General features: G+C 40.6%; 1 protein-coding gene across 1 annotated transcript in view; it reads left to right on the top strand.

Moving 5' to 3' along the window:
- Window positions 1-13,483, top strand: part of LOC308242906 (IQCJ-SCHIP1 readthrough transcript protein) — a 687,650-nt gene that overhangs the window by 372,547 nt on the left and 301,620 nt on the right. The gene's annotated exons all lie outside the window — the stretch shown is intronic.

The raw sequence follows: 13,483 nt of genomic DNA, 5'->3' as shown, positions 1-13,483 counted from the left end.
AAGAAATTCTTAATGGCATCGTATTCACTGCCTTTTCTTGTCACCTCTAGCTTTTACATTTCTTGAATTTTAATGGTGTCTGTGTTATAAAACAAGGTATTTTTTTCAAAAGAGCACAAAATAATGCATTTCTCTCCAAGAATTGTCAATGCCTCGGCCATTTTCCCTTCTCGTCATCTCAGGAATGCATAAGTCTTTCTACTCATAGGAATTTCCCTACCTGCTACCTGAAATAAGGTAATTAAGGATTAGGCTCTCCTAGGAGCACATTGAAGAATTTTTTAACTCCCCAAAAATTGATTTCACACTGAATCACTAAAGTAAGGCCCTCTTCCGTTTTGCCCTTCCAGGAGGCTATCTTGAGTTCATTTCAGTGAATTCCCTAAATCCTGGTACACGCTTAAAATTGCATCTAGAGGAAGTGGTTAGCATCCCATTTTCAGAAACTTTTACAGGAGAAAAGTCAGTGTTATATTTACTAAGGAAGGCTTTCAATGTACATGGAACAGTTGTGGTTTTTTTTTTTTCAATGAAATAATAGGGAAGACCAGGAATATATAACTGTTTTTGCTGCATTGCCTGAATGTGAAAGACTTAAACATCAGTTTTATTTGTTTGTTTTTAACATATAGTGAGTGGCCAGAAGATACATGGGCATATTTTAGAATTGATGGAAGCAGAATAGAGACTCTCATTAAGCTATCTTAGCTACTCTCTGGTATTGGCTGAATAGATTCTCTAAGTTCAAACTAGAAAAGCCATCTTATGTGCTCTCTCTTGGTTCCTGAGAAAAGCTTCCCATAGTCCTGCAGGTGATTCCAGCTGTGTCTACATCTGTAAACTGGTTTCACTGTCCTACTTCAGACAGTCTTGCTTACTTAACAACAAAAGCAAGGAAAACAACAACAACAAATCTCTTAAAATCCTTTTTAAACTTTCCTGGGCAGGCAAACACTCCTCCAACTACTGAGTTTTTCAATAATGTTCTTCGATTTTTAAAAATAATAACTGTAAGCAGGGAATTAAAATAGGGGGAAACCTACCCTTCAAACTATTTCTGTAGGTCTGAAATATCTAAAAAAAAAAAAAAAAAAAAAAAAAAAAAAAAAAAGGAAATATGCAAATAACCATATAAGGCTTACATCAAATTGAGTAGCTGTGAATCAAAGTTCATTCATATGTCAAATTGTAAGCATTTCAGACAGGAAACATAGTGTTTGTTCAGAAACTGCTGCCACCTTGTTAGAGGTCTTATCAAGACAACTATAATAGTGTTTCATTTTATACAAACTGTTATGAATTGTAGCTTTTAAAAGATTCTTGTCATTCTTGCTTTTCCTTTTCATCTGTTCCTCTGCATCTCCCTTCCTCCTCCTCCGCTGCACCCCTCCCACCTTCCCTCCCTCTACCCTCAGCCTACTCCAGCAACTTGCAGGTCCCATCCCCTCCTTCTTCAGAGAAGGAAAGAGGCCCACTTTGTGTCCAGTGTACAAGCATATTGTAAGGGAGAAAAGCCTACTCAGTGATGGCCTAAAAATGCACTGCCTGTCCTCGGACCTGTGAATTTTCACTCCAGGAACAGCTGTTATATTGTTCACTTTTCCAGCAAAGTAGCTAAAAGGAGGCTAATGCATTTTAACCATCACCTCTATAAATGAGCAAAAGTTGGAGCCCAAAACTGGTGGTATGATGCAAATATTTTGAACATATTTACAGTATACATAACCTCATATGGGTCCTTGGTCCCAAGGGGAGGCAGATTTTCGAAATGGCCTGGTTTATTTTCAGAAAACACAGACAGACCTTAGGTAATTTTTTAGCAAGACCACCATGGCACCATTTTGGCCTCAGCTGTACCTCCTGCCTCAAAAGCAGGGAGGGAGGTGCCAAGTGGGGGGAAGGTTCTTTTAGTTTCTGGCAACAGGAGCCATAGATGGTTAGAAGTGTATTTTTGCACTAACCTTTTCTTTTATTTACATATAAGGCGCAGGTGTAGATGACTCGAAGAAAAGAAAAGGGAAATATGGTCTGGGTAAACATTTACTTTTTAATTTTCTCTTAATTTCTTGAGGCCCATTATGTGTTTATCAAGCCGTGTAACAGCTTTAAGTTAACAGTGCAACAATGCATCGTTAAGTGTACACCAGATGTTCCTTTTCTGGCACCTATTACTGGGAGCCCTCAACTTGCCTGTCAAGGAGAGGAAAAAATGTGTGTTCTCCTTTAATAACGAACACTATCCCATCAAAACAAGAAGCAATAACAGAAAGGCTCTGACACATTGCTTTGATAAAATACTGCCTGGAAACTCATTAGTGTAACAGGCTACAGATGAACCAGCATACCCACTCCTCAGCCATATTCTCGAGGAGCTGAGTAATAAAGACACTCGACAGAAGGTTAAACCTAAGGATTGAACTGCTGATGCAGTTGGAAATGATGGGTACATCGGTTGCCCTTGTGAATCACAAACGCAGAGGACTTGGGAGTTAGATGAAACTGACAGCTAAGAGAATCAGCAAGCCCATTCAGAAAACGGGCAGTATGCGTTTTGGAGATCATAAACTGAAATGATACCAGGGAAGTTGGAGCAGATGGCTGCAGGGGCATAAACGTTCTGAAACTGTTTCTTGGGTTTTTTGTTGTTGTTTTTTAAAGGAGCTTTTTATAGAGGATGTGCAGTTGGATCTTGGAATGCATTAAAAGTGGGGGAGTTATAACCAGTTCTTTGCTTTTTCTTGTCTGATTACCACCCAGAGAGAAGTTACTTAAATTGGCTTTCATAGATCCACAGTAGCAAATCCTATGAAAAGATGACATATTTCCCTTGTGGCTGATAGATTTATGGATGTTTCTCCAGATCAAAGTGCAACCTGGAAAACTGGTGGTAGAGAGGAGGTGAAGAGGAAGTGGGAGGGTATTACTAGGGCACAAGTAAACTTGCGCTATTCCTTAATGAACCAAACTAATTGAGACAAGTTGGTGTTCCTGCTTTGCAGGCGATTGTAATTAATTTTGGATCACAAATGTCTTCAAAGTAAAGTAGAATCAAACCCTCTTCAAATGTTAAAATGTTTCATGCAACTTGACTTCTATGAGGAAAAATGTTCTCTTTTACCAAAACTGATCAATTCAGGGTTTATTGGGGGAGGGGGGGGCAATCAGGAATAATAAAGTTAAAAGAAGCTATAAAATTGCTTTGAAATATGTAGAGCACACATTTTCCAGGCCTAAGCTTTGCCCAGCTATGGTTTATGGATGAAGTTCAGAGCTGTATGACACTACAGCATGAAAGTGGCTCTGGGAACCTTTGGTTCTAGGGGTGGAATATTTGGGGTTTCATTTCTCATATCCATTAATTCTCCTTTCCTCCTATTTTCTCTTATACCTGGGAACAAAATGCATCAGTGTTCTGTTAACGTTGTGATAGTGAATTGAAGCTCTACGCTCAGCAAGGAAATACACAAATCCTCTGTTGGGCAATATCCCAAGGGCCTTTATGCAGCCTTTGAAAGTGCTATTTAGTTTGCTCCAGGTGATGGTGGGCCGTCTATTGAAAGGAATTCAGGAACTTAGTTGGTGATAACAGGAATCATGCCACCCACAGGTCCATTCAGCAATGCTTCAGGATAACTTATATCTTCCCACAAAAGAATTTCTGAACCTGCCATTTGAGCAATGCCACTGAGCTATGATTCCTGTCATTGAGAAAATGAAGTGTTGCCTCCCACTGAGTGATCCTTGGGTCTCTCAGTACTGAGATGAAAATAAAGAAATTAACATAAATAATGCAGATTACAGATATAGTTGTTTCCACAACAAAATTAATAAAAGCAACTGACCCACGTATTTTGGGACCATTTCCAAATTCTGTTGGTTTGAATGTATTTAAAGGATTTTATTATTTTTTTTATTTTTTTTTAGCATTAGGAACTAGGATTCAAAGAACTTATATGCATAACCCATAGATACAGACAAAAGTAGTGGTGAAGGCCTGGATGGGGGTGAGGATGGGTTAGAAGGGGTCAATGGGGGAGAAAAGAGGACAGCTGTAATACTTTCAACAATAAAGATAAATTTTAAAAAATAATAAAAGGATGGCTTTGAAAAAATGAGTTCAGAGCAATATACATATATATTGCTTTGAAATGTATATGAGTATCTACACTAATAAAAGAGAAACATGCAAATTGACTATACCTCTGCTACGCCCACAAGGCACACTCACCAGCCAATCAGGAGCAAGTATGTAAATTAACCCAACCAAGATGCCTGTGGCCACGGAGCGAGCAGGAGGCTTGTGTTTCCCTGGCAATGGAGAAAGCCAAGCTTTCTGGCCTGCCCTGGCCTCCACTCAAGGCTACAAAGTTTCAATTGTAGAAGATAAATAAATCCCAGATACCAAGGCCTCTGCTTGGATCACTGGGGGGCGTGGCCGGCCTGCAAACCACCACAGGCCCCTCGCCCAGGACACCCCACGCCCCAAGGGAACCCCACCCTGATCCAGGACACCCTTCAGGGCAAACCAGCTGGCCCCTACCCGTGTACCAGGCCTCTATCCTATATAATAAAAAAGTAATATGCAAATTGACCATCACTCCAACACAGAAGATGGCTGCCCCATGTGGACACAAGATGGCCACCACAAGATGGCCAGCAGGGGAGGGCAATTGGGAAGGACCAGGCTTACAAGGGTGGGCAGTTGTGGGTGATCAGATCAGCAGGGGAGGGCAGTTGGGGGCAATCAAGCCTGCAGGGGAGGGCAATTAGGGGTGATCAGGCTGGCAGAGGAGGGAAGTTGGGGGCGACCAGGCCTGCAGGGAAGGGCATTTAGGGGTGACCAGGCCTGCAGGGGAGGGCAGTTAGGGACAATCAGGCTGGCAGGGGAGCAGTTAGGCATCAATCAGGCTGGCAGGGGAGTGGTTAGGGGGTGATCAGGCAGGCAGGCAGAAGTGGTTAGGGGCAATCAGGAAGGCAGGCAGGCAAGCAATTGGGAGCCAGCAGTCCTGGATTATGAGAGGGATGTCTGACTGCCCGTTTAGGCCCGATCCCGGTAGGATCGGGCCTAAACGGGCAGTCGGATATCCCTCGAGGGGTCCCAGATTGGAGAGGGTGCAGGTTGGGCTGAGAGACACACACCCCCATGCACGAATTTCGTGCACTGGGCCTCTAGTATATATATAAAGTTGTTCACTTGTGATTTATGATTTCCATATGTTTTTTGTGTATAAAATAATATGAATAAAATGAACACAAACATACAACTATCAATTAGATCTAGAAATAGAACACTGCCTCAACCTTAATTACCGCACCCTCATCCCTAAAGTATCCACTAGTCTGACTTCCATCAGAACAGACTAATAACTACCATCATGCATTTTGTGTGTGTGTATATGTGTGTATCTGAATGCTTTCACTCCTAGTTATGTTTATGAGATTCCTGCTATGTAGGTTCCATTGAATGAATATGCCACACTATTTTTCATTTTTGTGAAAGCAGAATACTTACGTTATTTAAAAAAATAAAAGAATGAATATGCTACAATTTATCTATTCCAGTGTTTAAGGGCATTTGAGCTCTTACAGTGTTAGCATATTATGAATAACTAGAGGACCAGTGCATGAAATTCGTGCACTGGTGGGGGGGGGGGCGCGTCCCTCAGCCCAGCCTGTACCCTCTTGCAGTCCAGGACCCCTCAGAGGATGTCCGCCTGCTGGTTTGTGGCTGGATGGCCTTCTGCTGCTGCACGGCCTGTTGCTTGAGCTTCAGCAGCTGCTGCACATGCACGAGCTGAGCCACCACGATCTGTCCTGCAGACACCATAGAATGGGTGAGTCAAGCACAGAGGCAGGCTCACCCTGAGTTCCCTGTGCTTCCCTAGTCACTGAGTTGTTCAGACTGACTGCCTTCTGCAGAGAATGGCACCAGGATCAGGCCTAACCCGGCAGTTGGACATCCCTCTTGCAGTCTGGGACCTCTCAGGGGATGTAGCAGTGAGCCAAGTGGCAGGTGGCCAGGGAGGTGCCTGAATCGGGGCTGGGCACTGCACCACTCACACTCATCCTGGCCCGCTGTGCCTGCTGCCACCGCTCGGTAGCACTGCTGCAGAGTTGGGAGAGGCTTCCACCATGGCAGCTGCGCTCGCCATCTGTGAGCCTGGCTTCTGGCTAAGTGGTGCTCCCCCTGTGGGAGAGCACTGACCACCAGGGGGCAGCTCCTGCATTGAGCATCTGCCCCCTGGTGGTCAGTGTGCATCATAGGGACCGGTCATTCTGCCATTCAGTCAATTTGCATATTAGCCTTTTATTATATAAGACTAGAGGCACGAGTAGGCCTTCCTTCTCCCAACTCCTGGCACCAGTTTCCCTCCAGGACTCAGGCTGGCTCCCCTCTGGCTGCCTGCAGGCACCCGGGACCTGGGCTGGCTCCCCTCCAGCCACCCACAGGCACCCAGAACCTGGGCTTCCCTCCAGCCCCAGCTTCGTCCAGAAGGATGTCTTGAACGATGTCTGGAAGGATGTCTAGTCTAATTAGCATATTACCCTTTTATTATTATAGATACTTCAAGAGCATTCTTATACCTATTGGACATATACCTAGGAGTAGATTGGATATATATGTTCAACTTTAGTAGATAATGCCAAATAGTTTTCAAATATGGGTTGTATCAACTTACAGTTTCACCATCAGAGTATTAATCTGTTACTCAACATGGTGTGGTCAGTTTGCTTAAGTTTTAGCCATTTTGGTAGGTGTATAGTAGAGCTCATTGATTTATTTTCCCTGATAGTCAGTGTATGTGAGCATCATTTGATATATTTACTGTCAATTTGAATTATTGCCAATTTTTAAAGTTAAATTGCCTTTTTCTTACTTACATGTGGGAATTCATTATATATTCTATACTAGAGGCCGGTGCATGAAATTTGTGCACTGGGGGGGAGCAGGGGTGATGTCCTTCAGCCTGGCCTGTGCCCTCTCACAGTCCAGGACCCCTTGGGGGATGTCCGGGATCCCTGGCTCCTTACCATCCGCCTGCTCACTCCTTACCACTCGGCTCGCTGCTCCTTACTGCTCGGCCTGCTGCTCCTGCACTGATGGGGGATGTGGCCTGCAGAGATTGGCCACTGTGGGAGCACTGCTCATCCCGACTAGCCGAGCGGCACTTCCACTGTGGAAGTACACTGACCACCAGGGGGCAGCTCCTGCATTAAGCATCTGCCCCCTGGTGGTCAGTGCACATCATAGCAACTGGTCAACTGGTCGTTCTGGTCATTCCATCATTTGATCACTGGGCTTTTATTATATAGGATGTGCCCTTTGTTAATTATATGTATTGCAATACCTTCTCCTATACCAGATTCTTTCACTTTTTTATTATCTTTATTGTTAAGATTATTACAGATGTCTCCCTTTTTTCCCCCCTTGCTCCCCACCACCCAGTTCCCACCCCAGGCCTTCACCATCCTATTGTCTATGTTCATGAGCAATGCATATCTATATATATAAAAGCCTAAGCTACCGTTACAACCAAATGACCGGAATGACCAGTCGACCAGTTGCTATGAGGCACACTGACCACCAGGGGGCAGATGCTCAATGCAGGAGCTGCCCCCTGGTGGTCAGTGAGCTCCCACAGCCAACCTTCCACGGCCAGCAAACCTCCCATGGTCCCTCCTCTGTCCTCCCATTTGGCAGCCAGCAAGCCCTGTCCAGCAGCTGGCAGGCCCCCAGACCCCCAAGCCTGATAGGCCCTGATCGCCAGCCAGGCCTAGGGACCCCACCCATGCAAGAATTTTACGCACCAGGCCTCTGGTATGCATATAAGTTCTTTGGTTAATATCTTCCCTCCCCTACTTTCCCCCAGAGATCCATCAGTCTGTTTCATGTTTCCATACCTCTGGTTTTATTTTATGCATCAGTTTATTGTATTCCTTAGATTCTACATATAAATGATATCACTTCTTAAATGTGCCTTTGATGAAAAGTTCTTAATTTTAATGTGGTCAATGTTTCTTTCATATATAGTGTCTTTTGTGTCCTTTAAAGAAATCTTTGCCTCTCCAAGATCATAATGATATTCTCCTATGTCACATTCTTTATTTATTATACTTTCACATTTAAACCTATAATCTACCTGGAATTGTTATTTGTGGGTGATCAAGGAGTATCTTTTTTCCATATGGATATTCAGTTGGCCCAATACTAGCTATTGAAAAGATCATCTTTTGCATGCTGCTGGGTAGTGCCTCCTTTGTCATAAATGACCATACATGTGTAGATATTGGGATACTGCAATTACTCTATATCTGTATATCAGTTTGAAATGATTAACATCTGTATAATATTAAAACTTCCAATCCATGAACTGAATATGCCCCTCTATTTCTTTTGCTCTTTTTAATTTTTCTCAATACTATTTTATATTTTTTATAAGTTTTATTCATAGGTATTTTATTTTTCTGTTGCTACTATAAAAGTTACCTTTGTTTGTTTCATCTTATGTTTGTTGCTTATATAGAGACATACATGACAACCTTGATAAAATTACCTTTTAATTCTAGTGGTTAATCTGAGTCACATGTATTTTCTACATATACAACCATATCATCTATGAATAATAACAGTTTGTTCCTTTCTTTCCAAGTCTTATGCCATTTCTTTCTTTTTTCTTCATCCTACCTCCAGTAAAATTCTGAATAGAAGTTATCATGGTGGGCATACTTGTCAGGGTCCAGTTCCTAGGGGAAGGAAGGAGAGGAAGAGCATGAGATTTATATTTTACCATTTTATATGATGCTCCCTGTGTGTTTTTGTAGGTTCCCCTTATTAGGTGAAAGAAATCTCTCTTACTCTTAGTTTTCTAAGATTTTTTAAATCGCGAATGGATGTTGAATTTAACAACTTTTTCCCCCCTATTTATTGATAAAACCCTATGGTTTTCTCAATCATTCTGTTAACGTGATAAATTATACTATACATCCACGTTTCCATCTGGGACCATGTTTCTTCAACCTAAACAAATCCCATTCGTGTTTCTGTTAGTGCAGATTTTCCTATAACTGATTCATCTCGTTTTGGTTTTTTATCTATTTTATCATACTTTTATCCTAAAAAAAAAAAAAAAAAGTATTTTGCCTCCATTTTGGCAGGTTACTTTTGTTTGCATAGAATTCTGCATAGGCCATTTTCCCTCCCAATGTTTGAAGATAGTCCAGTGATCTGGCTTCTATTGTTCCCATCACAAGCGTTGCTGTGATTGTTACTGTTGTTCCTTTGAAGTTAATACGACTCGTTTCTCTAGCACCTTAAGGTTATTTTCTTACCTGTTGTTAAATCCATCTATGAATTCCTAATTTTATCTTTATGGCTTTCAATATTATACTTTCCATTTGATCTTTTAAACATTTCTGGTTCTCTTCTAAAGCCCCCCATCTTGCTAATTCATCTCTCTTTTCTGACCTATGAAAGATAAGCAAATCCTCTGAATATATTTTTCTGTTGTCTGTTGTTCCTTTTTCTTTTTAATTTGCAATATATTTCAATGAAGAAATTTTTAAACCTTAAAATTGTATCAAGCTTAACTGAACCACAAGCTAAAACTCACATTTTGATATGTTTTAAAGAACCAAATATTAACCTTTCTTTGAATTTTGACCCAGTTTATTTAAATACAAGCAGTAAAAAATTAAAGCAATGACTTTGACTTTATTTTTTATAACGTTAGCCCACATCAGTCTGGTCATGCATCTGTGACAAGCACTCCTCTAAGAACCATGATGTAGTAGTGCGCAGGGCAGAGAGGGTTCCCGCTCTCACACGGCGCAAGGTTTTCTGACTGTCTCACGCTGAAAATGCCATATTGTTTTAGCAGTGAAGTAGCTATTACAATGAGGAACATACTGTATAATAGAACACATCCTCTCTTCATTGTTCGAATCCATTTCAGCTTGGGACCCGCTACCAAAAGACCTAATCATGGAGGCAGGTGGTGGGTGACGTAAGGGCCCAAAGTAGTCAGGTAGATCCCATACCAGGTGAAAAGCTGTGACTTAATGAAAAAAAACAAAACAAAACAAAACAAAACAAAACAAAACACAAGAAACAGAGAAGGACTTGATTGACCATATTATTAGGCAGCAAAATTTTAGCATAATCAATTAAGCCCAATTCTGTACTTAGAATGTGCTGAAAATAATCACACTTGTAGTTAACTAATCACGCTTAGTTAACTATTCTAAAACTATGGCACAAGGAAATGGCACCCTATCATATAACAAGACTGGCAGGTGGCCCACACCAAAAGTTAAGCCGAACTTTTGTATTTAGAGAGGAGAAATCTGGACCAGAGCAGTAAGTCATTAGAAATTAATATTGCCTCATCATATAATATTTCTACTTATCTATAATAATAAAAGCATAATATGCAAATCTATCCAACAGCTGAACAGCAGAACGACCATCCGGATGACCACTCTATGACACGCACTGGCGCCAGGAGAGCCAAGGCAAGTGCGATGTGATTGGTCAGAGGGCCCCGCCATCACCCCACAATTGCCCCACAGAGGGAGGCCCAGGCTACCAGCCAGTGGGGCAATCAATCAGGAGGGCTCTGCAATCGCCCCAAAGAGGGAGACCCATGCCACCAATCAGTGGGCTGCAGCAGGTGGGCAGGACCTCCCTCTGTGGGGCAATCGATCACGGGGCTCCTGGCTGGGGCTCCATGCTGGGCTGAGGGATCCTTGCCCTCCGCCCCTGAGTGCATGAATTTCATGCACTGGGCCTCTAGTTGTAAATAATTATTGAGTGTTGCGAGTTAACTTTATATTTTTTTATTTCATAAATTATTATTTTCTTCTCAATGAGATATTTTTATTATGTTCACAAATATCTCAAATTAAGGAACCACTCCAAGTTACCTAATACATCAGGGATTGTTGACATGAAGTCTGCAGAACCCCTTTAGTAGTGACCGTGGAGTAATTTTACACCATGTTTTGTGTGGATGTGAGACTAAGCATTTTTCTGGGGAGAAGGTTTAAAGCTTTATCTCTTTCTTGAAGAGTCCATAACCCAAAAATGTTTAAGGACCCCTGCTATTCCATCAGCATCTGAATTCAAATGCTCAGAGTGAATGACATGGGGAAAGTAATTCCTTTATGGAATCTTGCCTTGACAAGGTTCCTCTTCAAAAGAGTATGCCAAAATTTACAATGGAATATGATAATATGTACCACCCTAACTCTTATTTGAACTACTATTTCAATCAAATCATCTCAAATAGTCTGCTGTTATAGCAATTTTGTTTTTTGTTTTTATAAACAAAGGTTCTTTTTTTTGCCTTATATCACCAGCTTTAGTTTATGGGGCGGGGGAGGGGGAAGGGAAGGATCAGTATTAGAAGACTGTTATGAAGAAATACAGAATTCTTCCAGTAGAATCAATATCTGTAAAAATTGTTCTTCCACTACTAATTTTTAAAATAATAATGAACTGTAGAATAGTTTCATTTAAAAACGTATAGGTTGCTTACTGGGAGTATTTAAAGCTCGTATGTTTTTAAAATATGGCATTTGTTAAATTTTGACCATCACTGATATTTTATCATTATGCTGCTATTAAATTCTTTTCCATTAAAAGGAAAAGATTTAACACATTTGAATAAAATTGACTAAAAAGTAATCATAGGGTCAATTTGATGTGCATTATGTTGGTACATGAAACCACATTAAGGATGCCAGAATTCAGGTTGGAGGCAAGTTATCCCTAGTTGATAATATTATAATATGGCATTAAATTATTTACAAAATTAGCTATTGACTAGACATTTTGTGATACTTACAAAAGGAAATTACCTAATTTATACTTGCTTCTGGTATAGTAATTTCACATGTATGGATAATCTTTTAGGCTACCACATTGCATTTTAATTAGAATCCTTCATTTTTGGACAATGACCAAAAATGAAGTTTCTTAATCACCACTCCCTGGTAATGAATGAATAAACAAAAGGGGGTAGTTTTAGTTTCTAAGCCTGAATCTAAATGTGGCATTACTTCCATGTTTAATTGCAGTCCATTCAATTTTAAAAGACCATTCTGCAAAATAGCGAGGGCTGAATAGAGGCAATTTCTGGAACATTCTTTACATAGAGTCAACATGTCACTGAAAACAAATGCTAGGGCCTAAGATTATGTGATTAATGTTTTAAAAGTACTTAATCCCTTCTTGCTTTTCAGTTATTTTTAAAGGAAAATTATTTGCCTAAATATAAGCAGATGCAGGTCTAGAAATCTTGGAGTTAAAATTATAAAATAGCATTGCCATTATACCTGTAATCAAACCCCAGCCCCTATGTAACCTTACCATTGATTTGAAGAACTTCCTTTATTACCTGACAAGCTTGCTCGTTCTCTACAGTTATTTCGATTTTGTTGGGCTCTCAGCCATGCCTGTAATGTTGCTGAGGAGTAAAATATCCTTCATAACCAGAATCATAAATCTTTCTCATAACCATGAGACTATATCCCTATGGCCATAGATCATTTTAGTTACTGTCAAAAAGTGCCATCATATCACATTACAAATTAGAAAACTAGGAGAGTGTGTGGCTGACAAGACCTATTATGTGTGGGCAAGGAAAATAATTTTCCTTTCTCATAAACCAACATTTCTAATTACAAATAATTTTAGACACATGGAAATTATTTGTATATGTGTTTCTCTGAATTTTGTGAACACAACATGGTTGATGTGAGCAAATAAAACTAGTATTTATAGCCCTAGCTGGTTTCTCAGTGGTTAGAGCATCAGACCACAGACTGGAGGACTGCAGGTTCAATTCCACCTGGGGAGCACTCGGGAGGTGACTGATTGATGTGTCTCTCTCACATTGAAAATAACTAGTATTTATAAATAAGTACTCACCCATTCAAATGGAGAAGGTAAAAAGACATGAAAAAAAAGGGAAATGACCCTTTTATTTTATGAGGGATGAGAGAAGAGGATTACCCTTCTGATTTCCATCTCCCACACAGAGGTTGAGCACAGACCCTGGATCTGAGGGTCGTCTAAATGTTCCATGTGTGACCTTTACTGATATTTTCAATGGATGGTCTTTGTTGAGTTATTCTTCCTAGGGAAAGAAAATAGAAATTTTTATGAATAGAACTTACTTTAATAACAAAATCTTTAACTTTTTAATGTTTTATTTAAACTTTCCTCTTGCTTTTAAACATGTAGCAGTACTTATATTTTTAAAGCACTTCCTTAGAATTCATAAGAGTCTACTGTATCCTAACTGAGCCGTTCTGATGAAAACTGGATGTCATAAAACCATGGGAGAGCGTTAGCCACGGCATTTTACGTGTTGTGCCTCTCTTCCCTAACATAGCTGTGCAGGGAAGAGCCTTTCTTTACATAACCATGGGCTTCAAAGGAGAGGTGGATGAGAAAAAAATCAGGTGAGCTTTTGAACCT

Source organism: Plecotus auritus, assembly GCF_963455305.1.
Source record: "Plecotus auritus genome assembly, chromosome: 2".
Lineage (NCBI taxonomy): Eukaryota > Metazoa > Chordata > Mammalia > Chiroptera > Vespertilionidae > Plecotus > Plecotus auritus.
The sequence above is the reverse complement of the archived record's forward strand: the minus strand, read 5'-3'. Positions and strand labels throughout refer to the sequence as shown.